This window comes from Physella acuta, unplaced genomic scaffold, assembly GCF_028476545.2.
Source record: "Physella acuta isolate Inbredline_101_S28 unplaced genomic scaffold, ASM2847654v3 ptg000374l, whole genome shotgun sequence".
NCBI classification, from domain to species: domain Eukaryota; kingdom Metazoa; phylum Mollusca; class Gastropoda; family Physidae; genus Physella; species Physella acuta.
Genome location: NW_026731893.1, coordinates 119,735 through 147,517, shown reverse-complemented (window position 1 = coordinate 147,517; position 27,783 = coordinate 119,735). Strand labels below are relative to the sequence as shown.

The window sequence follows — 27,783 nt, the reverse complement described above, 5'->3', positions numbered from 1 at the left end:
CCGAAAAGTCTCGAGTTCGAACACTCGGGCAGATGAGGCTTGTTAGCTGGGGACAGCCACTCTTCTAGGAGAGACAACTCCAAAATCAAACAACTGCTGCCTTGTAGTTTGTTTTTGGTTGAACAAAGGCTATGGAAGCAAATGGAACAAAATCCAACAAGAAAAGCAGTCTGAAATCGGAGTCAATGGCCTCACTTGCGCATAACCAGTTGACACGTATACTTTATTGTGTTGGAGGGGGATCCCTTCCAACACTAAAATTAAGAACGAAGAAGAAGAGAAACACTCATAAGTCATTTAGTTTTAATTAGACCTACTTAATAGATCCAGTTGTTTCCGCTTAATCGGGACGCCATTTACGTTAAAACATCCATTTATTTAGTCATAGCTAAAGAGCAGAGGAATTTGTTTTTAAAACATTGGCATAATTGGCGCAAAATTCCGACCTGAAGTGTCCCGACTATGCGGAACCGACGGTACAAAGGTATGCCGTAAAGACCTCAAGATGTTTGAAATAGTCAATCAAATAAACACTTTGAAGTAAATTTTTGTTGAACTCATTTATTGGATACCGTTAACAAAGCTTGCTTTCAAAATAATAGGGCAGTGGTAATCAACGTAATAGTAGTAAGAGTAACAATATTATAATGATAATTATAATTAGTGGTAACAGTAGTGAGTAGTCGTAGTTGTTATTAATAGTTATAATAAGGGTAATAAAGATAATAATACCAATATCAAATGTGATAATAATGATCACAAGAATTACAATAATGATAAAAATAAGAAGAAAAATAATTATAACGATGATTGTGGTTACACTGATGATAGTAGTATTTATAGTATGTCAAAACAATTAAGAAAATACATTTTCATTTAAGAATATTTTTAAATTAGAGAAATTTGAAGTCCATTCATCCATGCTACACACTACTTTCAATCCTCCTTTTTCTGCGACTTCAAATTAGTTTACCTAATTTTAAAACATGCCCTCGTCTTGAATGAAAACATGCACAAAAGAACATCCGATAAGGTTGACAATCGTTGCGCGAACGTACAAGTAGCACACGATCGACCGGTTGAGTTAATGGCAAACCAATGTCCCCACGGTCGGATGATTGGAAACGCCGAGCCCCCAGTAAGAAACTGAATATGAGTACTGTCGTAAATGCTGGGTATTGATTTATGCCCGAGTCCGATGGGACATGTCTCGGACTGACCTTTCCATTAACCCCTGAAACGGAAAGTGCGTCAAATTGTTGACTTTGAATAACGATCAAATTGTTGGCTTTGTAAAACGATCAAATTGTTGGCTTTGAATAAAGATCGAATTGTTGGCTTTGAATAAAGATCGAATTGTTGACTTTGAATAAAGTTCCAATTGTTGGCTTTGAATAACTATCAAATTGTTGGCTTTGAATAACGATAAAATTGTTGGCTTTGAATAACGATCAAATTGTTGACTTTGAATAAAGTTCCAATTGTTGGCTTTGAATAACTATCAAATTGTTGGCTTTGAATAACGATCAAATTGTTGGCTTTGAATAAAGATTGAATTGTTGGCTTTGAATAACGATCAAATTGTTGGCTTTGAATAAAGATTGAATTGTTGGCTTTGAATAACGATCAAATTGTTGGCTTTGAATAAAGATTGAATTGTTGGCTTTGAATAACGTTCAAATTGTGGCTTTGAATAACGATCAAATTGTTGGCTTTGAAAAGGATCAAATTGTTGGCTTTGAAAAGGATCAAATTGTTGGCTTTGAATAACGATCAAATTGTTGGCTTTGAATAACAATCAAATTGTTTGCTTTGAAAAGATCGAATTGTTTGCTTTGAATAACGATCAAATTTTTGGCTTTGAATAACACTAAAAGTGTTGGCTTTGAATAACGATCAAATTGTTGGCTTTGAATAGATGACCTGATGGTATACTTAGATGACCTGATGGTATACTTAGATGATCTGATGGTATACTTAGATGACCTGATGGTATACTTAGATAACCTGATGGTATACTTAGATGATCTGACGTTATACTTAGATGACCTTATGGTATACATAGATGACCTAATGGTATACATAGATGACCTAATTGTATACTTAGATGACCTAATGGCATACTTAGATGACCTGATGGTATATTTAGTTGACCTTATGGTATACTTAGATGACCTGATGGTATACTTAGACGACCTGATGGTATACTTAGATGACCTGATGGTATACTTAGATGACCGGATGGTATACTTAGATGATCTGATGGTATACTTAGATGACCTAATGGTATACTTTGATGACCTGATGGTATACTTAGATGACCTGATCGTTCGAACACTTCTGGAACTACCCTAAACCCATAGCTACGTTTACGTGTAACAAACTTTCTTGTGTATACTATCAAAGGTAAGGTGTTGCCTAGCGGTAGAGCGCTAGACTGCTAACATGAATGCCTCGTGTTCGAAACGGTTCTTAAGTCAATAGAACGCCCCAGAGTTCAACCAATTGTAATTGGCACTTAACTTGTTAGAGAAACTAAAAGCGACTATGTCTAAATAGGAAATTTTAACTTTTTTTTTTCTTTCTTGTTGCATCGGTTTAAATTGACAACGAAACAGTTTGAAAAACAAGTTAATAAAAAGTCTAGTGACTATTTAAGCGCAATTTCCTTAATTAATTTTTTGTGACCGAACGAAAGGATATTTTTGAAAACTTTCTTCGGCAATATTGTTCTAAATTATGGCAGGAATCGATTGGTAAATGTTTCAAGTCTTTAAGTGGTCTGGTTGCCGAGATATGGGCCAAAAACTGCATTTTTTCGAGGTTTTTTGGCTTTTCCGGGAAATCCAGGAAGGAATTCCGGGAATTTTTTTGGCCCACAATCATCCTCGGAACTTGCTTAACATAATTGCTTTTGGAACTAGTCCTCGATATTGCTTCGTTGAGGTGGAGATGCGACTTAAAGCTGCGGACACACATCCATCCAGAAATGATGAGTTAATAATCGCAATTCCTGTAAGGAAATTGCGCTAAAAAGTAACGGGGATTTTGGTCTGTTTTGGTACTCATCAATCATTACTACAGCACCTGTCAGTCTGGCAGCCTAATGAAAGTCGATTTTTATTTATGGTCAACCAACATACAGATGGGATCTGCGCGGTGGTGTAGATTTTATCCTCGCCTAAAAATAAAATATCAAGCTTCCCATTTGCGATAAATTCACACAAACATCTTTTTTTATCTGGTGAAGATAGACTCGAATATTGGGTGTGAGGAGTAATATATATATATATATATATATATATATATATATATATATATATATATATATATATATATATATATATATATATATATTAAAGATACTCCGTTTGTATTTTTAATAAAAGATAAAAGTTAGTTCAGGATACATAACATTAAATAATAAAGAAAATGTTGTTAAATAGGTGAGTTTTTTAAATATTTATTTCGTCTAAAGAATACACCACTTTTAACAATAGTGCTGATTACACACATCTGTGTTGTATATATGCATATAAATGTGATTGTGCAAGAAAAAATTTGTTAGATACCAAAAGTATATACGTAAATAGTGCTGAAACATACACTGCTTAAGTAAATTTTGAGGTCATTATCGTCGACCTTAGTTACAGTTATAAAAATGGGTAACGCAATTTATTGAACATACAGACAGACAGACAGACAGACAGACAGACAGACAGACAGACAGACAGACAGACAGACAGACAGACAGACAGACAGACAGACAGACAGACAGACAGACAGACAGACAGACAGACAGACAGACAGACAGACAGACAGACAGACAGACAGACAGATAGATAGATAGACAGATACTGACGTAAAGAAATTGACATTGATGTTCTGTTTCACTACACATGAATAGCGTATACAGAAAAAACTGAATCGTAAAAATAGAAATTAAATATTTAAATCACATGGATACTGCCAACTTTATAACAATCAAAATTACTTCGTGTCGAATGTGTATCACAGCTTGCAATTAAACTTGAATAATTTAAAATTGATTTCATCTGCATATGCTCATAGAGAAATGTTTCAGCAAGGTCTTGGTCATTGTGGAACAATTTAAAGAGAATCCTGCCTTAACATTGAATAAGCCCTATACTGGGTTATGACACTATACTTAGTACTAACAGCTTATTTTGAGTTATTTTGGTTCAAGCATTGTAACAACTGATTCCGATAAATATAATCATCATCATTCCAGTGGACCTTTTGTGTAGCATAGGGATGCAACCTCACCTCTCCGTCGTACTCGGTTCTGGGCCATTCCTCCAAGTTGGGTCCACGACATTCCGGTTGTTTCTGCTTCTCAACAGCTGACCTTTTCCGTTTTTTTTTTGCCTACCTACTTTCCTCTTTCATTAGGAGATTCTCCAATAAACCTGGTCATTAAGTAATCACTGCTTTACTGTAACTGAGATTCCGAGAAATTTTCAGTTTCTTATCGGGATTTTATATATTATTTTAAAAAAAGGTAAATTAAAGTTGGATTGAAGAAGATGAAAAAAAAAAAAAGGTACACAACATATGTACGCAGACATATAACAAAAAAAAAAACAAAACAAGAAAGTAAAAAAAAAATTATAGATGTCCCAGAACTACTTTACAATCCACTTTCAGCTAGCTGGGTGCTCTAATCCGGCTATACGTCGTATAAAGTAACACCTATTTGAGTGATCAAACACGCATCAAAAGAAAGCTAATTGTCCGCTTATTACAGGTTTATCAACGTGTTTTGGTATACTAAACTGTTAGAGAAATTATTTACACATAAAAAGTCTTCTGTATGTTTTCGCAAATTTTGGACTCAATGTGACGTAGATAACGAAATTGGACGACGTGTATAACTGATTAATTAGACCGACTAAATTTGTAGCAACATTGCGAAAAATAACATCTATCTGGTGTAACTGACTCAGTGGTATGGCCTGCGTGTAGATGTTGAACATATTCGTCGGGATGAGGACGAAAATCATTGTGGTTAAACAAATGGATAGAGTCACTTTGATATTTTGGAAATCCTGTTTTCGTTTGGATTGCGCTACCGACGACATCATCTTTACCTTTCTCTGCGAGGCGGCGAGTTTTACAAGGATTGAAGTTGTGCTGATGAATATCACCACGGTCGGGATGATGACGGAAAACACTTTGATTAGCCCGACATTGTAAACGTTATACAAAACAGGATCGGCGTCTTGTATGCCAAATTTGAACGCAGCAGCCGGAGTTCCCCTATCTCCTAGGTATTCCGGGTCTATACTATACCTAAATGATTGAGGTATGTACAATAGGGTTAAAAATACGTAAACTCCAATTACAATAGTCTTTACGTTACGTGTAGTGAGGAATGTTGAAGCAGCAAAAGGAAACACCACGGCGATCAATCTTTCTACAGATATAACAGTGGTCATTTCAACACTAACACACAGGGTGAATTGGAACCATCCTTCTACATAAGCAACATAATACGCGATTAAGAAACCGCTTTCACCAAAACCAAAAAGACTTAACACATATAGTATCTGATACCATAACCCGATCAATGAGTATAAAAAATCCGACACAGCCAAACCAGTTAGAATAATGTTCGTTGTTTCCTTGAATCCCATGTGAATGAGAATAATAATGGTAAGGGAGTTGCCAATGAGACTCGTCACACAGAAGAGCGGCACAAAAAATACGTTCACAATCAGTAGAAATCGGAGAGTATGTTCACCAAAGAAACTCCCGTACAGTTCTAACATCGTGGTATTATCATCCATCTTATTTTATACAACTAAAAATAAATTGTTCCAAATTTTAAGGTGATTTGAAAAGTTTTCTCTGTACGAATAAAACAAAATGATAGCAGCATTTCCATTGAAATCTTATATTTGAATTCCAGGAACATTAAAAAACATTTTTAAAATTTAAAAAGTACAAAAAAAAAAACAACGTTTTTTTTTTAAAATGTAAGAAACAAAAAATAACAAATGAAAATGTGTACATAAAACATCATTATACTAAATTATTGTCGACAGAAAATATTTGTGAAGGAGTCAGATTTTCCTTATAGGTCAAACTTTCAGGGATTTGATATCTATATCTAAATCACCTATATCATATAATCTATATCTGTCAATATCGTATATATATATATATATATATATATATATATATATATATATATATATATATATATATATATATATATATATATATATATATATATAAAAAGCAAAGTGGTCAGGTGCCCGATAGGTCCCTTCCCAGCGCCGCAGGCGCGTCAAATTTGGCACGATGATGCCTTGGGGCGACAGAACACGAGGGCTGGTGACGGTTGGTCGAAAAGTCCTCGGAGAGGGGGTCAAAACTGACCCCGACTGACCGGCGCCTTATATGGGCTATATTACGAAAACAACTTTCGTCCGACGACCCCCCTTGAAATTTTGTGAGGAGATCGCCTAAGGGTGTCAGAAAAAACTCGGCATATCTGGGAAAACTTCGTAAAAGGGTCAAAACTGACAAGTTGTATTTCCCTATATAATCTTTTTATTTTATGGGAGAAACAGGTTAATTTCAACGCGGATTTTAGGGTACTTAAACTCAGTATATCTGGCTAATTTTTTCCACGCTCCTAGGTAAATGGCTTGACCTTTAGGGAAAGCTGTCAGTTTGACTCAAAGCCCTCGACGAGGACTAAAACATGACCGCGAGTGAAAATCTCCTTATTTGAGCTTTTTTATTTTGTCAGGTGGTAGAAGAACGCCTAGGGGTATCAGAAAAAACTCGGCATATCTGGGAAAAATCTTTAAATGGGTCAAAACTGACCAATCGTAATTCCCTATATAATCTTTGTATTTTATGGGAAAAACTGGGTAATTTCAACATAAATTTTAGGATACTCAACCTCTATTTATCTGGCCATTTTTTTGCATGCACCTCTATAGATGACTGGGCCGTATGTAAAAACTGTTGGTCAGACTCAAAGCACTCGACGAGGGCTAAAAAGTGACCGCGAGTGATATTCTCATTATATAAGATAAATATAAATAAATTGACGAACGATCTCACTAATATTTTGTGAGGTCGTAAACCGACCCCGGAGGATAACAAAAAAATACAATAACCCCGTCGAAAAAAAACCTTAGGGTCGTTAGATTTGTCCAGATGACGTATTTTCTAATAAACAATTGTTTGTGAAAAAGTAAACAAAGACATACTTCATTCGTTCAATTTTCAAGGGAGTTAATTTTTTTAAACAATTATTTTTCAAACAATTGTATACTATTTTAAACATAAACAGAAAATGACGAAGTATAGCATTTGTTTCAGTAAAAAATTAAGTTGTTAATTAAGGTACTTATCTTAATTAAGTAAGTTAATTAATTTAAAAATCAATGTAATATAAATTATTAGATATACTGTTCATGGAACCTTTGTAGTTCTAATTCCATTTTAGTCATACATTTTGAACTTTCCAAAATATTCCCTGCAAATGGACGTTAAAAAACAAAGAACAACAACAACATACTCTCTAAAATTAGCACCACTGTTTAAATTTAAGCACTCCTCACCTCGGCCATCACTAAATAATTAAGTATTCAAATTCTCAAATGTTTTTTGAAAACCTAAGCGAAGCTAGGCAGTATGCCTAGTATATATATATATATATATATATATATATATATATATATATATATATATATATATATATATATATATATATATATATATATATATATATATATATACATATACATACATATCAATAGCTGTCTCTATATATAAAAGACAAAAAATTGTATTGTTCCGTACGTACGGTGGGCGAGTGGTCATGATTGATTGTCCAGTATATATTAATATAAATAAATTAATATTAATCGTTATAAACAGAGTTCACGCGTTTAGCTCAGATTAAGGTTGAAAAGGACAGTGGAAGGAGAACAAGGGCTTAACTAAACAGATCTGCCTAAAACAGAGTCCGGTGTAGAGGTGTAGCTGTAGCCCACTCCTCCTCAAGGGCTTCAAAGAAATAAGTCCAAGTCACAACGGAGCACAAATCGTGTATAATGTCATCTGAATTTGCTTGTTATGTTTTTGTTGTGATTTGATTTAAGTTTTTGTATTGACGTTTTTTTTTTTTTCTAATGCGTATTTAAGTATATTTAATGTTGAGTTTGGTGAGAATATTTACACGTTAAAAGTCGCCTGTATGCCTGTGCAAACTTGGGACTAAATGTGACATAGATCACAAAATTGACCGACGCGTAAACTTGACTAATAAATCTAATACAAATTATAATAATGCCATTTATGTCATAACTTATCAATACAAAATGTTGTCGGTCGATAAATTTTAAGAAAATGGTATAACCGTTTCCAGGGATGAGAACGAAAACAATGGTAGATAAACAAATAATTAAAGTTACTTTGATATTTTGGAAATCTTTTTTTCGTTTGGATTGCGTTACCGACGACGACATCATTTTTACCTTCTTCTGTGAAGCGGCGAGTTTTACAAGGATTGAAGTTGTGCTGATAAATATCACCACGGTTGGGATAGTCACTGAAAATGTTTTGGTGAGCCCAATTATGTACGTCTCATATAGCTCTGGACTATACGTAGCGAGATCGCTTTGATATAGTGCTGGCATCGTACGATTCCATTGATCGGTGAATTCACTGACTCCACTATACCTAAACGCTTCAGGTAAATACAATAGAATTGAAAAAATATACACACCAACCACAATCCTTTTGATTTGAAGCGTTGTGAGATACCTTGAGGCAGCAAATGGGAACACCACGGCTATCATTCTCTCTACAGCAACAACTGTGGTCATTTCAACACTAATACACAAAGCGCAACTTTCCCACCCTTCTAGGTAAATCCAATAACTTAACTCCATGTAGGTACCTACTATAAAACTAAACTGAGTTACCATCATTGATAACTGATGATAAAGCCCAAATATCGAGTATAGCATATCCGACACAGCCAAACCTGTTAAGATGATGTTCGTTGTTTCCTTTAATCCACTGTGAACCAGGATAACAATGGTAAGGATGTTTCCCAAAACACTTGTCACACAGAAAAATGGAATGAAAAAAGTGTCAAAACTCAGAATGATTTTGGCAACTGTTTGATCAAACACGATTGAGAAATATGTATCGACATCTAGGTTAGTGTTATTTTTCTCCTCCATTTTATACAATTGAACTCAAATCTCTTTTTCTTTAAACAATGTATCTATATTAAAAAGATAATGTTAGTGTTCGTTTTTACAAGCTGTATTTTATATTTGAATACCTGTAACTTTAAGAAAGCAAATTAATAAGTACACAATTTTAAAAAAAAAAAAATTAAATTTGGTTAAACATTTTTAAATGCCTTTAAAACGAATTTTTTTTTTTACTTTTGAGTCGCTAGAATTAAAAAAAATATAATCATCATCGCAGGTTGAAAGTCAGAGTGTAGTACGGCGTCAAAACAGCCAGCAGAGTTTCTTCCAGGCATCTCTTCATTCAAATATGATTTAGAGCTATGTACGCTATGAAATGTAGACTACACAATACGATATTCTAGGCCTAAAATTAAAAAAAAATATTTTATCTATTTGGATTCTAGATCTAGAGATTCTAGATCTAGACTAGATACGCAAAAACTACACTTAAACGCTAAAATATACCTAATTAGCTGAGATGGTAGTGTACTTGATACCAGACAGGTGGTGCTGGATCGAGACACACCAAGTCAAACCTAATTTTTTTTTATATGTGAATCTTCATATTTTAGACTATAAAGAAAGGAACTACTTTGGAAATCTTTGTTTATCTATGCAATTTGCTAATCTCTATAATATATGAAGCAAAGTTGTCGGGTGCCCGACATCGGGCACTTCCCGGCGCCGCAGGCGCTTCAAATTTGGCAGGATCTTGCCTTGGGGCGACAGAACACGGGGGCCGGTGCCGGTTGGCCTAAAGGCCTACGATGAGGGGGTCAAAACAGACCTCGACTGACCGGCGCCTTATATGAGCAATAAATCGAAAAAAAAATTTGTCCACGTAGGAACCTCTTCATAACTCCTGAGGTTGTAGACCGACCCTCGGGCGAATTAATTAAGCATTAAAATTCTCAATGTTTTTGAAAGCCTAAGCGAAGCTGGGCAGCATGCCTAGTGTTTATAAAACAGTAAACGCTTTGCGAACGAATTAATAGGGAAAAAAATTATTAGAAATGTATCCTTTACAACAACCTTCTTGATTATGTTAAGCAGCACGGCTTCTACTTCATTAATTTACTAGTCTGTCGGGGTATGTGTTGTTAATAGTATATCATCACCAACTCAAAGAATGTATACATTTATTAAGTCTATGTTTTTGTGCAAAAAAAAATTGACTTCTTATTCTATTCTATCAATCTCGATCTGAAAGAGAAAAAAGTCCCTATATGAAATGAAATTATTTATATGATTGAAGTATATTATCTTGAAGTAATTTGATCGTCCAGATTGACAGCAGAGTTTCTTCCAGGCAGCTCTTCTCTTTTTACCGCCCCCCCCCCCGAACGAAATGAAATTTATATAATTTATATAGAAAATATATACTTTTAACAGTGTCCGCCCCCCCCCCCCCGAAGAAAGTTTACCGCCCCCCCCCCCCCGAAGATTTCAAGTGCCCCCCCCCCCCCCGGAGAAAAAAGTCTGGAAGAAACACTGATTGACAGGTGCTAGACTGTAAACTTTCACTTTACGGGAGAGCGGTGGAGAAAGTTACTACTGTCGAAGATATTCTTTAACAGCTTCTATAGAAACCCTGTGATAGGGTGTGTTTTTTTTTTGTTTTATTCAAAAGCGAGAAAGCACAACTTTGAGATATAAGCATTATTCAATAAGCTTTAGGGAGTCGATAATTTAACGTCAAGCTTAAAACCGAGCCAATTAGTAATGAGCCCCAACAACTCTGAATTTAACTAAATTTCAGAAAATTAGAATCCAGAAAGATTCTGAACAATTTGTGGAATCGAAAGTCCCCGGGGTAAATTTCATCGTTAAATTTGACCGTTTACTGTATCGCAATAAAAATAAAATTTCTGGGGTGGGTTTGAAGAATAAGTTGCCCCGTAACGTTTTCATATTCACTAAGCGAGTCATGATAGGTAATTGTCGTAATTACTAGGTCGACAAACTTTTATCGAAAAATAATCCATTTCAAAGATAACTCATGCAAATGGTTAAAATATTATACGAATAATATTATACGGGGAGATGTGTTGTATTATACAAGACATGAGATTCACTGGTGGCAATAAACTTTAACGTACTTACAAACACTAAGAATCTTGAAAAATAAAACAAATATTATTTTAAAAAAAAAAAAAAAACTTGATTGCAACAAGCTTATAAATTTACTGAAAGTAAGAAAATAAAACAAATATGCTTTCTTTGATAAAAGCTTTCGTCACTAAAGTATTTTAAAAAAACTCATGAGTCACCAAAGCCTGTTTTAAAGAATGAAAACTAGTTTTATTTACTTAATTTCAGTACATTTAAAAGCTTATTATTATAAAAAAAAAAATTATATTTATTTTATTTTCCACTTTTTCGTCATTCGTTCGAAATGAAGTTGACATTCATTGGCGACGATTTAAAATAGTAGCCTGTATTCTCTAAAACAAAAATATCTGCCCCTTCTTAGCCTGTGGTCGACGCACTGATTAAAAAAAAACAAATGTGAAAAACATTTCGCGTGTAGCTGTCCGGCAATCGCTGGTCTTTTATCTTGATAACTCCTCTTTTATTATAGAATGTAGTAATCTTTTAAATAAATTGTAATGACTTATCTAATGCCTAAATAGATTAAACATTTGATTTTCTCGCATTGCCAACAAAGACGCAGGAATCTTGAAAATTTGAACGAAATCGGTGTCTTAAGAAATTGGTTAAAAATTGAGTTACAAGATTTTCCGCAAACACACAAAGAAGCAAACCGACATTGTGAACTAAGTAAAAGCTTGTAAAACTAAATTTGTTTTTTCTTTCTATTCAGCTCTTTGTTTTCCCAGGCTGTTTATACTGTGTTTTGAGCTAGGAAACCACTTAAAACCATTATCTTTTTACCTTTATCAAGAATTATTTTTAACGGATTTTAAGAGCAAATTTTGTCGACCCCAATAATTACGATATAAGTAACAGTATTGCATCTAAATGTTAATATGAAAATGACACGGAGAAACTTATTCTTCAAATTGTCCTTCTGAGGCAATTGGATAATCGCTGTTCGACGGAGCAACCGTTAAATTCTAGCGAAAGCATTTATCCTTGGTGCTTTTCGAAACGACGCATTTTTCAGGAACTTTCTCGATTCTAATTTTTCGAAATTAAGTTGTTGGGTTAGTTACTAATTTGCTTGACTCTAAAATACGTGATCCTTTTAACTTTTTGACGAATGTTTATTACATTTTCTGCTGTTCCTTTGTAAATGGCAGATAATGACACGGAAAAATTACAAATTGAATCGGAGAGCTAATTTTAGTTGATTGATTTTTGTTTTTTTAGAAAATATAATGATTGTAAAAAAGGAAGAAAATAAAATACTACAAATCATCTTGTTGAACCACAAGGTTGGCGTTTCTCGCTTGCGGACAAAGAAAACAACTAGCCTATCGTAGACTACTGTAAAACTTGTTAAAGAATACGTCTACCGTAGTAGCAAATCTCCGTGTATTGAAAGTTTGAAAAGTTTTCGGCCAATCAACTATATTTAAACTTACAAGAGAGAGGATTTAAAGATAATATACTTCAATAGTATAAATATTTATTTCATTTTTTCTTTCTCGTATACAGAGTATAGAGGAAATATTGTAATCGTGCACAAAAATTACATGAAATTTTGACAGTTTTCATCGTTTTACTCCTCAGTACTTCATCATATACGGAGTCTAGGGGTCTTATTTTAATCGGGCAAAAATTATAAATCCAGATTTATCAAAATTTCAGCGTTTTATGCGTAATCGAGTCGGAAAAACTGGTCTTTGCAATTCTGTCCGGTTGTCTGTGTGTGTGTGTGTGTGTCTATGAACACGATAACTTGAGTACCGTTAAAGCTAGGTTGATAAAATTTCATATACAAGTATTATATCCAATTTGTAGTTCTTTGCCAACTTTTCTACAGCAATTTCCGATTTTCGGAATGCGGACTTCTACTTTTTCAAAAGTTTTTCAAAAGCCTATAACTTTAGTACGGTTTCAGATAGATAAACGAAATTTCGCAAACAGGGCCTACTTATTTTTTTCGAATGAAATTTAAAATATCGAAATTTAAACGTAATTTTTTTTTTCTTTTGAATAAAAAAAGTTTACTGCATAAATTGATATAAACATTCTCATGTTTTCGCTCATTTTAGATTCAAACCATGCAGTTACTTGTGTAGATCAGTTAGGAAGAAGTGTGCTTATAAATAAACTATTTTAAAAACGATAACAGATACGTGTAATGTTTAGATAGTATATTGAAATTGAAATGTAAAAATTTGCTATGAAAACTGAGTATGCTAAAACTTAAACTGAGATTACGGCTTATAGATTCGAGATAAATGGCCCGTTGAGGGAGAGATACAACGGGCGCTAGGTCCCTAGCCTAAGATATCATTGAAGATACTGATATCTTAGGCTCGGGACATGCGGAGCGTGAGAGAGAAAGAGAGAGAGAGAAGTGCGCAGATGGGCTTTTATATATTAAGATTTAAAGAAAATATTTTTTTTTCTCCTTTTTACAGGCGTTTATTTAACTTTCTTTCTCCATCGTCAGTCTGTCTAGATCAAAATGCCCGAACAAAAATTCGGGCTCTTCTAACTTAAACTTTTAAAATATAACAGAATCTCGTAGAAAAAAAAGTGTATTAATTATTGTATTAATTTTTTCTAGGCATATAAACGGAAATATTATTTGACATTGATTTGTTTAATATGTTTTAGTAATGTGAGTGTATTTACTATTTTCTTCACGTTATGCAAAGAGTAAAAACTGTGCCGACTATACAAAAAATAGGTCGTTCCGTTATATAAATAAACCATACACCGAAAATTATAATAAGTCAATTCGGAGAAAGTAAAATAACGAATAATAATCATTAAAAAAGTTTTTAAAAACCCACGTTTTCTGATTGAACTAAAAAGTAGAAAATAAATGCTATACATCACAATAATGCAAGCGATCACTCAACTATAAGCGATGAAAAACGTGGGGCGCCGAAGTAAAAGTTATATTACTATTGATTAGATAATACTATTGACTTTTATTAGGGAGCTTGTAGAGAGTCAACAGTATTAGAAACTGTAAGAAAATCACGGCGCCCCACGTTTTTCATCGCTTATAGTAGAGTGATCGCTTGCATTATTGTGATGTATAGCATTTATTTTCTACTTTTTAGTTCAATCAGAAAACGTGGGTTTTTAAAAACTTTTTTAATGATTATTATTTTCTACTTTTTAGTCTTTGTCTGTTTGTTTGCATTGAAATCTTGCTATCGATTTTATCTTTTCACTTTTTTTGGGGTAAACGAAGACAACTCGTAAAAAAGACAACTCGTAAAAAACACGTTGTGTGAATACGTTACTGACTAGAACACATAGATTTGAACCCGTGTCGAGTGGGTTAGCAATCGTGTGCCCAACCACTCGACCATATCGTCTCCCCCATACTGGCCACCAGTTGTTACGTTCTGGTTGTTTGTAGACAAACACCGCGTGACAACTACTCGGTAAGCAAAAAGAGGGAGAGTACCGAACCTTGTTTTCATCAAATTACAGTTACTGGGTTATGTCCCTTTTTCCCCACGTTTTTTGTACAATTATATAGGGGTATAAAATGATCAATAAAATGTTTCCATGGATCAATTTAGTAATAATAACAGTTGAATATTCTATTGTCATCCGAAACAAAGCTTCCCTGAAAATTTCAGCGCGCTAGCTAACTGGGAAGTGCCCGAAATTTCGATCGCAAGATTTGATTGGAAAAACAAACAAACAAACAGAGGCGAAAGCAAGTTAGAGAAAACGTGGGGAAAAACAGTGTTGTTGATTAATTTTAAAATGACTGTAATGGTTCCCAACTCATAATGATGACGGGTGGAATGACTGACTGACACACAACCACCAGTCTTATATTATAGATATACATTGTTCTTATAACTGTTACTTGTGTCGACGATTATGACGTTAACATTTAATTGAACACAGTGTATTTTTATTACTATTTTCGTAATATATTTTTGTTGTCCTACATGTTTTGTTGTTGCACAAACCTGTAGCTTAATTATTCTACACTGATTGATGTGAGCAACTTGTGTTAAAATTGTTAAAATTGATGTGAGCAACTCGTGTTAAAATTGTTAAAATTGATGTGAGCAACTCGTGTTAAAATTGTTAAAATTGATGTGAGCAACTCGTATCAAAATAGATGTATTCTTTACATGGAATATATAGAATTTAACTCACTTAAAAATCTTTTTATTATTAAACTTTACGCTTACCTAATAACCTCTTTTTCTGTAATAAAAAAATACAAAATAAAAGTGTTTTTTTTTATATAAGTACTGTTAATTAATTGGTTTTACATAGGAATGGGCTTTATTCAATATATATTATCCTCCTCGCCACTCATATTCGGGTCTAGTTAAAAAAAAATACATAAATGTATTGTTCATGACACGTTTGATGGTTAAGGCGATAATAATTACCTCTAGATCTACATCATAACACACGATATAGTGTTACGACCCGATCTACCTAGATCTTTCGATTTAGGAGGGGAGGTAGACAAGAACACACGTTAAATCTAACGAACACCTTTTTAATAACAACGTAAGTTTAATTTCACAACAGAGATGCAATATATTGAAAAGTAACCGCCATCCAAAATACAACACAAAAATCCTACCACCTATCCTAAACTATACTATCTACAACGACACGTCCTAACTGGTGAGCTGCTGTACCCTGACTGTCTTAACCCTCCTAGTCATCAATTCTTTGTCTCCCTCATCCGGTCTACCCTAATTTACATGTCGCCACAGTTCTGTCGTACCTGATTAAAGTGTCAGACCCTGCTAATAAACTACCCCCATTACGGTCACCCAGGCCAACTAGATACGTGTCTGCTACACCTACCCCCATTGATGATGCTGTCGTCCGTAATTACAATCTAATTGCAACACGTACACCGCTAATCGTCTTCGTCAAGACCTGTTTAGTCTGGGTCACGTCTATTGACAACCCTACCCCTCCAATCTATGCCCCCACAGTCGTAACAATAGTAACTCACACAATTCATGCGTGGTTAGTCATTTCTGTCTGTTGCTAGACTAGACAACATCGGGTGCCTATAGGCTGTCGTTCTGACCAAGATTTTCTTTTATTTGTTTACTGGTTTATTTTAGTCACTCTAAAGTCTAACCGCTAACCGATGCACAAAGAAAGTGTATTTCTCGTCAACGAGAGTCATTGGTTTATGGTTCCCTTTCCACTAGTATTTCGATAAGTGGAAAGTAATGTATTTTCTATAGTTTAAGGTATGATCGAGCATTATTTTAGAACAACATATACTTCCAGCTCAGGTAATCTAAATACACTATCGGGTCATTTAAATTTGCTATAATAAAATTCTCATTAGTTAGACCGAATAAATGGCGGCGTAATCGATGGTAGAGTGATTGGCTGCTAACCCTAAGGTCTTGAGTTCGGATCTCGGTTAAGACTTGTGACTGTATGTTGTCCTAGAGTCCACCCAGCTCTAAATGGTACCTGACTTGCGTTAGGCAAACCAAGGCGGCTGAGCACACTGCTGACCACACTATCCCTTCATAGGCCGAGGTCACTGAAACAGGTGAACTCTACTTCACTTGCCCCATGAATCGTCATGTTCGAGCAAAGAAACTTTTCTTGCCACATATTTTGGGCAGCTTACATTATAAGTTAGCTATTTTCAGGATGTCGGGTATTTTACCACTTAGACTTTTAGGTATTTTACAGGCATTGTTTGTTTAGTCAATAAGAAAATGCGACGAAGAACAAATTAGTTTCGTTATGGGGATTGTCGGCAATTACAAGTGGTTTTTAAATTGGAAGCAAGGGTTTAAGGAGTAAAGAACGGGGAGTTGTTCAATTAGCGGCCATTGTGACATTTTCAAGTAGAAAGTACTTTACTCAAAAACTTCAGAAAAAAAAATCGTAAAAAAAAAAAAAAAACTTAAAACATTTTTGCTTTTGAAAAGGTAGTTGAAATTTTTGGCGTTTTTGACATTTTTGTCCCGTTATTTTGTTTACGTCTGCATATTCCGTGTAGTTACGCATGCATGCCTGAATCTCGACCCTAGAGTTGACACTGTTGATACGTGATGGCCAGAAGTGTAGCCTACACACAGGCACACTCACACCTATACACACTGCACATTTAACACCAACATACACAGAGTGTCCTCACGCACATTCACTCACAAACATATACTTTTTTTGCATACCAATTTTAAAATTTCGATGGAACAGGTGAAGTAGAGTGCATCTGTTTCAGCGACCTCGGCATATGTTGGGACAGTGTGGTCAGCATTATGTCCAGTCGCCTTTACATTCCCTAACGCGAGTCAAGAACTCATCAGAGCTGGGTGTACTTAGGAACGTCTTATAGACTCCAGTCCGGGATCCAACCTCAAAACTTCCGGGTCAGCTGTCGCACGCTCTACCATCCGACCACACCGTCCCATTTTAGTTTTAGTTTGTTTTTTTTATAGCATCATGAAACATGTTGGACTTTCTATTTACATACGTACAAATACCCAAACACAAACTTGTTTTCTGTATTTACCGACAAACTCACATACGCATGAAACGGTTTGCTATAGCTGCTCATAGCAACAGACACATACACACTCTTGAACACAATAGCGTGAGTCGGCGCCACCTATCGGAATGAAAACCTTCTTCGTCTTGTATGGGCTAATCACGCTAATATCTTGACGTCAGAATGATACAACCCCAACCAAACCTATTGCCACGTCACGTCTCGTTACGTCACGTATGACGTCACGGCGCTCTGTTAATGAGCTCTACGCTTCATTAGCGCTCGAGATAAAGACCGTTCGTCACGCGCATGACCTTGACAAGAAGGCCGGACGACGTGATGGGTCACGCTGACCTGGTATACTAGCTGAGCAACTTGCTTACAGCTGTGTTGTTTGTCGGGGGGGGGGGGACTGGAGATTAGACCTTTAATAGTTGCGGGTTTTAAAATACTACTCCAGTTTCATGATGATTGTGTTAGCGGTAATTAGCGTTTTTTTTTTTTTTTTTGGCAAGTGTGAGAAGGGGATTGAAGTAAATATTTTTGTAAAACGGTATTCGGGTTGTCTGATAATTATATTCTATCAGGTGCGATGTATTCTTTTTCCTCAGCTTTTGTGACTCTTATGGTAGTGGTTAGAGTCAACGGTTTTGCCAGTTATAGCGTGGGGTAATGGCTAGGGTTAGGATAACTACTCTAGCAAAAAAAAATAGCAAAAATATTTCCTCTCGGTGGTTTGATAAATACCAGATTCTTGTTGTTGTGTTAACATAATATTTTCCCGTTCGTGCCCAAGAAGACACACGGGGCAGATGAAGTTTATCTGTTTAAATGGCCTCGGCCTACAACTAAAAATGTTCTGGTCAATACTATGCACAGCCGTCTTTGTTTCCCTAACGTATAATTTAAACAAAAATAAGATTGTTAAAATCATTTAATATTGATTTCAATTTTAAATTATCTTCGAATGCTTTCATATTCATCTTTTTCTTTTGTAAGTTATTTCTATTTGTTGCCCCAAATATTAGCAAGAAAATGTTTTAAATAGGTGATGTTCATGTAGTGAAAATAACAAAGCTGAGGTGTGTAGATCAACACATCTGGGGTATGTAGCACAACACGGCGGGGGGGGGGGGGGGGGGGCGGTAGTAAATACAGGGGGGTAGCACAACACACAACACTGGCGAGAGGGGGGGGGGTAACACAATACATCTGGGGTGTGTACTGGGGTGTGTAGCACAACACATCTGGGGTGTGTAGCACAACACATCTGGGGTGTGTAGCACGACACATCTGGTGTGTGTAGCACAACACATCTGGTGTGTGTAGCACGACACATCTGGTGTGTGTAGCACGACACATCTGGGGTGTGTAGCACAACACATCTGGTGTGTGTAGCACGACACATCTGGTGTGTGTAGCACAACACATCTGGGGTGTGTAGCACAACACACAACACATCTGGGGTGTGTAGCACAACACATCTGGGGTGTGTAGCACAACACATCTGGGGTGTGTAGCACAACACATCTGGGGTGTGTAGCACAACACATCTAGTGTGTAGCACAACACATCTGGTGTGTGCATCACAACACATCTGGTGTGTGTAGCACAACACATCTGGGGTGTGTAGCACAACACATCTGGTGTGTGTAGCACAACACATCTGGTGTGTGTAGCACAACACATCTGGGTAGTGTAGCACAACACATCTGGGTAGTGTAGCACAACACATCTGGGGTGTGTAGCACAACACATCAGAGGTGTGTAGCACAACACATCTGGGTAGTGTAGCACAACACATCTGGGGTGTGTAACACAATACATCTGAGGTGTGTAGCACAACACATCTGGGGTGTGTAGCACAACACATCTGGGGTGTGTAGTACAACACATCTGGGGTGTGTAGCACAACACATCTGGGGTGTGTAGCACAACACATCTGGGGTGTGTAGCACGACACATCTGGGGTGTGTAGTACAACACATCTGGGGTGTGTAGTACAACACATCTGGGTAGTGTAGCACAACACATCTGGGGTGTGTAGCACAACACATCTGGGGTGTGTAGCACAACACATCTGGGTAGTGTAGCACAACACATCTGGGGTGTGTAGCACAACACATCTGGGGTGTGTAGCACGACACATCTGGGGTGTGTAGTACAACACATCTGGGGTGTGTAGCACAACACATCTGGGGTGTGTAGCACAACACATCTGGTGTGTGTAGCACAACACATCTGGGGTGTGTAGCACAACACATCTGGTGTGCATCACAACACATCTAGTGTGTAACTTAACACAGTCAGCCAGCCCCATCATTCATCACGACACAATGACTGAAAGCGGGTCACGTGCCTTGTTTACACCCCTCCTAACACCATTCTCCCGCCCCCCTCCTCCGTTTTTTTTTTTTTTGTAGCGCTACTGCTACTTGCACATTTGTGCAGTGTTGAGTTACAGCTGCATCGGATATTGCAAACTGAGTGCAAAGGCATTGTTCACTTATGTTTGTAATTTAACTCGACAGAGGCGTAGCGAGGGGGGGGGGGGGCGGGGGTTGCGGACCGCACCGGGTGACACCATTTAGGGAGGTGACACCAAGGCAAAATAGCATAATATATAGAGAAAAATTTGAGGGGGGGGGGGTGCAAATCGAAAGTTTGAGGGGGAGTGCAAATAGAAAATTGAAAGTTTGTCCCCTGGACGGGTCGCTACGCATCTGGGGGGTGACACCATTAAGTGCCGCACCGGGTGACACCCGACCTCGCTACCCCACTGAAACTCGAATAATAATGGTTTCTCTTAATTGTTAATTTTCCCTGTCCATATTTTATTCAAATGCAGATCCTAAGCGCTATTTGTGTTATTTTAACTATACAATGTTAGCTTCACTGAACTTTAAAACTATAATATACAATTCAAAATTTAAAACCATTTAACGTAAGAAGATGATCGTAATGTCGCTACATCGTGTATCGATTATCTCCCTTGCAAAACTTGTTTGTGACGACCTCTCAACAGTGTAGCGGGTTGTGGTTACAACTCTACAACGCCCAAACAGGACCTAACGGCATACATAGACAGGACCTAACGGTATACGTAGACAGGACCTAACGGCATACATAGACAGGACCTAACGGTATACGTAGACAGGACCTAACGGTATACATAGACAGGACCTAACGGTATACATAGACAGGATCTAACGGTATACATAAACAGGACCTAACGGCATACATAGACAGGACCTAACGGTATACGTAGACAGGACCTAACGGTATACATAGACAGGACCTAACGGCATACATAGACAGGACCTAACGGTATACGTAGACAGGACCTAACGGTATACATAGACAGGACCTAACGGCATACATAGACAGGACCTAACGGTATACGTAGACAGGACCTAACGGTATACATAGACAGGACCTAACGGCATACATAGACAGGACCTAACGGTATACGTAGACAGGACCTAACGGTATACATAGACAGGACCTAACGACATACATAGTCAGGACGTAATGGTATAAACAGGACCTAACGACATACATAGTCAGGACCTAACGACATACATCGACAGGACCTAACGGCATACATAGACAGGACCTAACGGTATACATTGACAGGACCTAACGGTATACATTGACAGGACCTAACGGCATACATAGACAGGACCTAACGGTATACATAGACAGGACCTAACGACAGACATAGACAGGACCTAACGGTATACATAGACAGGACCTAATAGTATACATAGACAGGACCTAACGGTATACATAGACAGGACCTAACGGTATACATAGACATGACCTAATGGTATACATAGACAGGACTTAACGACATATATAGACAGGACCTAACGGCATACATAGACAGGACCTAACGGCATACATAGACAGGACCTAACGGCATACATAGACAGGACCTAATAGTATACATAGACAAGACCTAACGGTATGCATAAATAGGACCTAATGGTGTACATAGACAGGACATAGTGGTATACCTAGACAGGACCTAATGATATACATAGACAGGACTACACGCTATACCTAGACAGGACCAAACGGTATACATAAACAGGACCTAACGACATATATAGACAGGACCTAACGACACACATAGACAGGACCTTGGACAAGCATTTCACTAATGATGTGTCTTGCTGCCCCTAAACAATAAAACATGTCGCCATAGTGGACAGTTCGGACTGAGAGCGCTATATTAATATTGTTAGCTAGATACGATTCAAGGTTAGACGATGGTATACGAGTTATCAATGTATACAAATTTGCATTGAGGTTAAAACGTTGTTGTCAAGTTTGAAAGATTAGTTTCAAGTTTCGGTGTAGCTTATTAAATTCATTTGGCTAGTCTAGAGAAAGATAAGCCATTATTTCAGTGAGTATAGATTTAAATAGAAACCGATTAGTGTCTTTCTCCCCACCACCACCACACACTTTTCTCAGACTGGTCATTACCCAAGATTTTTCTAACAAGAGAAATGAATGCATGTCACTATGGCCTCAACGTGAAATGGTTTTTTTTTTGTTTTAAAATCAATACGTTGGGCGTTATTTATTTTTTTCCTTCTTTCTCCGGCTAGCATCTTTTCTACTCCCATTTCAACCCCCCCCCCCTCCCCGTCATGTCTTCCCTTGTTTACACACAGTTCATCTTGATCCTTTACAAACTAGACGGATTATCTCCCTTTACTGGCCCGAATTTTTTTTTTTTTTTTTTTTTTTTTTTTTTTTTGGAGAGTAGGGGAGGAGGGAGGCGACACACGATGATTATAGTACAAAGAACGCGCAGCGATGGAGAGCGGGGGAAGGAAAGGGGGTGGGGTATAAAGCACGGCCTGGCACCATCTGGGTGATGCTGCTGGCCTTAAATCTCCCCCCCCCCTCTGGCTCATCACTTAGAGCCTGTCCCTGGCCACTCACTGGCTTTGTCTGGACTACTGCCCCGTGTGCTCTGGTAAAGTGGGAAACTTTTTTATTTTTTTCTTCATTCGGTGCATGTAGGTGTCCTTAGTAGTCCTTACGTGTGTGGTGTGATTCAGTTCACGTTTTACTCAGTGGCTTCCCTTTGTTGATATTTACAATTATGTCGTTGTGATGTGCTCTGGTAAAGTGGGAAACTTTTTTTTTTCTTCATTCGGTGCATGTAGGTGTCCGTACGTGTGTGATTCAGTTCACGTTTTACTCAGTAGCTTCCCTTTGTTTATATTTACAATGCTTGTTGTTGTGATGTGTTCTATTTTTAGAATACGCCACTCGTATACACGTGTAGCACAGTGTGATGTTGTTCTATAATAGAATATGCATCTGAGATGGGCCCTCACACTGTAGCTATATATCCATTGTATTGGAATATAATTTTTTTAACTAAACATAGTTTGGAATTGTTTTCGTTATGCCTTTAGTATATAGAGGAAACAGAATAGGCCTAGATCAAATTAACTTCAATGCTGTTGTTTTCTTTATACCTTTATTATATAGGAAACAGGCCTAGATCAAATAAACTTCAATGCTGTTGTTTACGTTATGCCTTTAATAGGAAACAAGCCTAGATTAAATAAACTTCAATGCTGTTGTTTTCGTTATGCCTTTATGTATGTAGAGGAAACAGGCCTAGATCAAATTAACATTAATGCGGTTGTTTTCGTTATACCTTTATTACAGCTTAGAAGCATGAAATAATGTCTAGATAAATACAAATGGTAGCTGCAGTGATGTTAATTCAATTAGAAATAAAACAGATAGTGTTAGTTACCTCACAAGTTAAAGACACTTACAAATACTATTTACGTTTCGACCCAAGGTTTTCGTCAGCACTGTAACCACACTGTTGTATGTTGACGAAGACCTTGGGTCGAAACGTCCATAGTATTAGTAACTGTCTTTAACTTGCGAGGTAATTAACACTATCTGTTTTATTACTAAACAGTGTCTATTAGATCTAGATGTATATTCGCTGTATGAGATTCATGCACGTTTTGTTTAATGAACTAGTGCTCATCTGTATGCACCAAGTGCTACCATTTACTGCCTGTATTTACTGATCCACTGTTGGCAAAGCTTTCTGGAATATTTAAACCGTAGACACATTTATTCTTTCTTCTACTATCAAATACATCCTGTTATATGAACTAGACATGAAAAGGCTTACGTTATGCATGATAAAGATTATTTTTTTTAAACTCGAACGTAATAAGTGTAAAGGTGGGGGTAGGGGGGGGGGTGGGCCTGACAACGGGACTTCCCGTTTTCTCGTGAAATAGCTGTTTGTATCCATAATAAAGTGTTGTAAAGGATTAAGGGGGGGGGGAGAGTTGGTTGTTCATGATCCGTATCCAAACGATCCGTGGTAACTGGAGCGTGACGTCACTCGTGGAGTGATGTATGACCTGATGTCTGACGACATTGATCCGGAGTGTCAAGTCAAAGCCTTGTGTCATTCTTACACGGCCTGGGGTCGAGGGGGTCAGGGGGAGGGGGGGGGGGGGTCGGGTCAGAGAAGAAGTTTCTAGTTGTGGATGTAGTTGGTGGAGTTGCCGGCTGGCCCAACGCGATCTTTGTCTCTTGATGGATGGGTGCGTATCGTCATAGGTTGGGATTTCCGCTTCACTGTGTAGCAAGCGATTTGAAAAGTATTACACGTAGTTATACAGGCGTATACGATACGCCTTTTTAGTTGTCTTTTTGTGGCTTAAATACGTATGATTTGTTTTCTTTGGTGTTCTTTTGAAATGGATTATACTGTGTAGGTTCTGTGTGATGTGTAGGTTTTGTGTGGAGATGTGTGGGTTTTGTGTAGGTTCTTTGTGGAGTTGTGGTAGGTTATGCGTGGAGATCTGTAGTTTCTGTGTAGGTTTTATCTAGAGCTCTGTACAGTCTGTGGGTTTTGTGTAGATTATAAGCGATAGGTAGGATTTGTTTAAAGTTTTGTGGGTTTTCTGTAGGGTCGTGTGAGCTAAATAGGTTCTAGGCTCAAAGTATGGTTTGCGTGAAGCTGTGTGCGATTGTGTAGGTCGGTGTAGCTTCTGTGTAAGGTTGAGTAATACACTGTCTGATTAATTACTTGTATGCATACACCTTTGTGCTATGGTGAAAGGAACGGTTATAACAGGCTAAAGCTTCATATCGTGTGGCCAGATTTTGTTTGGTTTGCATCGGTAATGCGGTGGTAAGAAGCTGTGTCGCTTTGGTTACGTTTTCTGTTGTATGTTCATCACTGCTTGGTCTAAATATAGGAATCGTTCGATGTTTTGGGTGTCACTTGTTTTCATTCACTTGTGAACTCTGTTGATCAACTTGGTGTGTAGGTGTGGTGTGTGTGAGTGTGTTGGGTGTGTGTGGGGGGTGTCTTTACCCCTCCCCACTTTACGACGTGGTAATAATGTTGATGTAACGGCTACAGGCTGCCGGTTGATCTTACGGCTGCCGGTTGATCTTACGGCTGGTAGCTGCCGGTTGATGTAACGGCCACACGGCTGCCGGTTTATGTAACGACTGCCGGTTGATACTACGGCTGCCGGTTGATGTCACGGCTGCCGGTTGATGCTGCCGGTTTATCTTACGGCTGTCGGTTGATGTAACGGTTTCCGGTTGATGTAACGGCCACACGGGTGCCGGTTTATGTAACGACTGCCGGTTGATACTGCAGGTTGATGTCACGGCTGCCGGTTGATGCTGCCGGTTTATCTTACGGCTGTCGGTTGATGTAACGGTTGATGTCACGGCTGCCGGATGATGCTGCCGGTTTATCTTACGGCTGTCGGTTGATGTAACAGTACACGGTTGCCAGTTTACGTAACGGCTACACAGCTAATGTAACGGGCTAAAGCTTCATATCGTGTGGCCAGATTTTGTTTGGTTTGCCTCTGTAATGCGGTGGTAAGAAGCTGTGTTCGCTTTGGTTACGTTTTCTGTTGTATGTTAATCACTGCTATGTCTAAATATAGGAATCCCTCGAGCTTTTGGGTGTCACTTGTTTTCATTCACTCGTGAACTCTGTTTATTAACTTGGTGTGTAGGTGTGGTGTGTGTGTGTGGGGGGGGGGGTGGTGTCTTTACCCCTCCCCACTTTACGACGTGGTAATAAGGTTGATGTAACGGCCACAGTGCTGCCAGTTGAACTTACGGCTGCCGGTTGATGGGCTGCCGGTTGATGTAACGGCTGCTGGTTGATCTTACGGCTGGTAGCTGCCTGTTGATGTAACGGCCACACGGCTGCCGGTTAATGTAACGACTGCCGGTTGATACTGCCGGTTGATGTCACGGCTGCCGGTTGATGTAACGACTGCCGGTTGATGTAACGACTGCCGGTTGATGTAACGACTGCCGGTTGATGTAACGACTGCCGGTTGATGTAACGGCGACAGGCTGCCGGTTTATCTAACGTCTGCCGGTTGATGTAACGGTACACGATTGCCAGTTTACGTAACGGCTACACAGCTAATGTAACGACCCCAAAACGACCGGCCGATACACAGCTACACAACCGCCGACTGATATGCGATAAAAACCCGGCAGGTAAAACCCAGGTGATGATAGGTAGATAGACGATCGCTTCCTTTGTTTTTGTTAAGACTTCCTGTCCCCTAAAACGGGAAGGCTGGAACCCTGATTTAACCCTGGCTCTTTCTATTGTTCGACACCCCAGTAGCAGGCTGCGTTTTTAAAAATAATTTTTAAATCTTTGGTTTAAGTTAGTATGCATGTTACGTTATTACTGTGATATTGATTCTGGTGAATGAAAATACGAGTGTTTTGTTTTAATTCTGTGGATACTTTGGATTTACTATCATATATCATCCGTGATGGATACTTTCAGTGGATTTTTCTGTAGATTAACGTGGGAGTTGGCTTGACTTTTTACTCGATGAAGATTTACATTTTATCCCATGAAGTTTTTAATTTTTAAACAAGATTATGGAAGAATATTGTTTTAAAATTTTAAAGTAGAGACTTTTATTTATAATACACGTTTGGAAAATACTACAACTTCGAAGTGGATAGTTCTTCAGTACTTGCAGGATGCGTCATACTTGGATAGATCTTCAATACATGTTGCATGCGATAGAATAGGAACCAAGTAACTAAAGATATCTAGTTCTATCCTTAAGAGGACAGCGTCCATTGGATAGATTTTCCATTGAGGTTTAACGTAATTAACGCTGGTCTAGAAATTCTCCCCCCACCCCCTCCCTGCACGGAGGAGAGAGAAAACAAACAGGCCAGGGTTCGAGTCCCCCCAAGAAAGCGTGCTGGGAGGGGCTAGAGCTGGGTGTTTACCTGGAGCATCCATCATGATCCCCAGCCACACAACCCTCAGACGGAACGTCATCTCCCTGCTGACTTTCTGCAGGTAAATTTTTTTTTTTGACGTGCAGGTTGGGCGTTGGTTGGTGGTAGGGTTAACTTAGAGCTGGATGTCAGACAGATGAACGTCGGGCCCGTGTTCAGTGAGAAAAAAAGGGGGGGGGATCTTGTGTTGTATAAGGGGCCCCGACTTCAGTGGCGGGGTTAAGCTAAGGGGCTCCGAGTTCAGCAGTGAGGGAGAGGGGGGGGGGGGTCTTGTGTTGAGTAAGGGCCTCAAATTCAGCTAAGGGCCCCGAGTTCATTCCCGAGTTCATTGTGTGTGTGGGGGAGGGGGTCTTGTGTTGAAAAGGGGACCCAAGTTCAGTGATGGAGATTTAGTTAAAGGGTCCCAAGTTCATTAAGGGAGTTTAGCTAAGGGGCCCCGAGTTCCATGTGGTTGGGGAGGAGTCGCATTTAATAAGGGGGTCCCTAGTTCAGAGAGGGTTAGTTAAGAGGCGCCGAGTTTGAGGTAGGCCTTGAGTTAAATAAAGGGCTCTGTTTTCATTATGTGGTCCTGTGTTCACTAGGGGGGGGGGT

The 27,783-nt window shown here is 38.0% G+C and overlaps 1 protein-coding gene across 4 annotated transcripts in view; it reads left to right on the top strand.

Moving 5' to 3' along the window:
- LOC131941832 (ras-specific guanine nucleotide-releasing factor RalGPS2) overlaps positions 1-27,783 on the top strand; it is a 178,938-nt gene that overhangs the window by 46,376 nt on the left and 104,779 nt on the right. The window contains exon 1 of one of the 4 annotated variants that reach the window (XM_059301390.1): positions 22,842-22,858. The exons of the other annotated variants lie outside the window; for them this stretch is intronic. The gene's annotated coding sequence lies outside the window, so the exon portion shown is untranslated. Of the gene's footprint in view, positions 1-22,841; positions 22,859-27,783 lie in introns of those variants that run through there. 4 annotated transcript variants of the gene reach the window in all.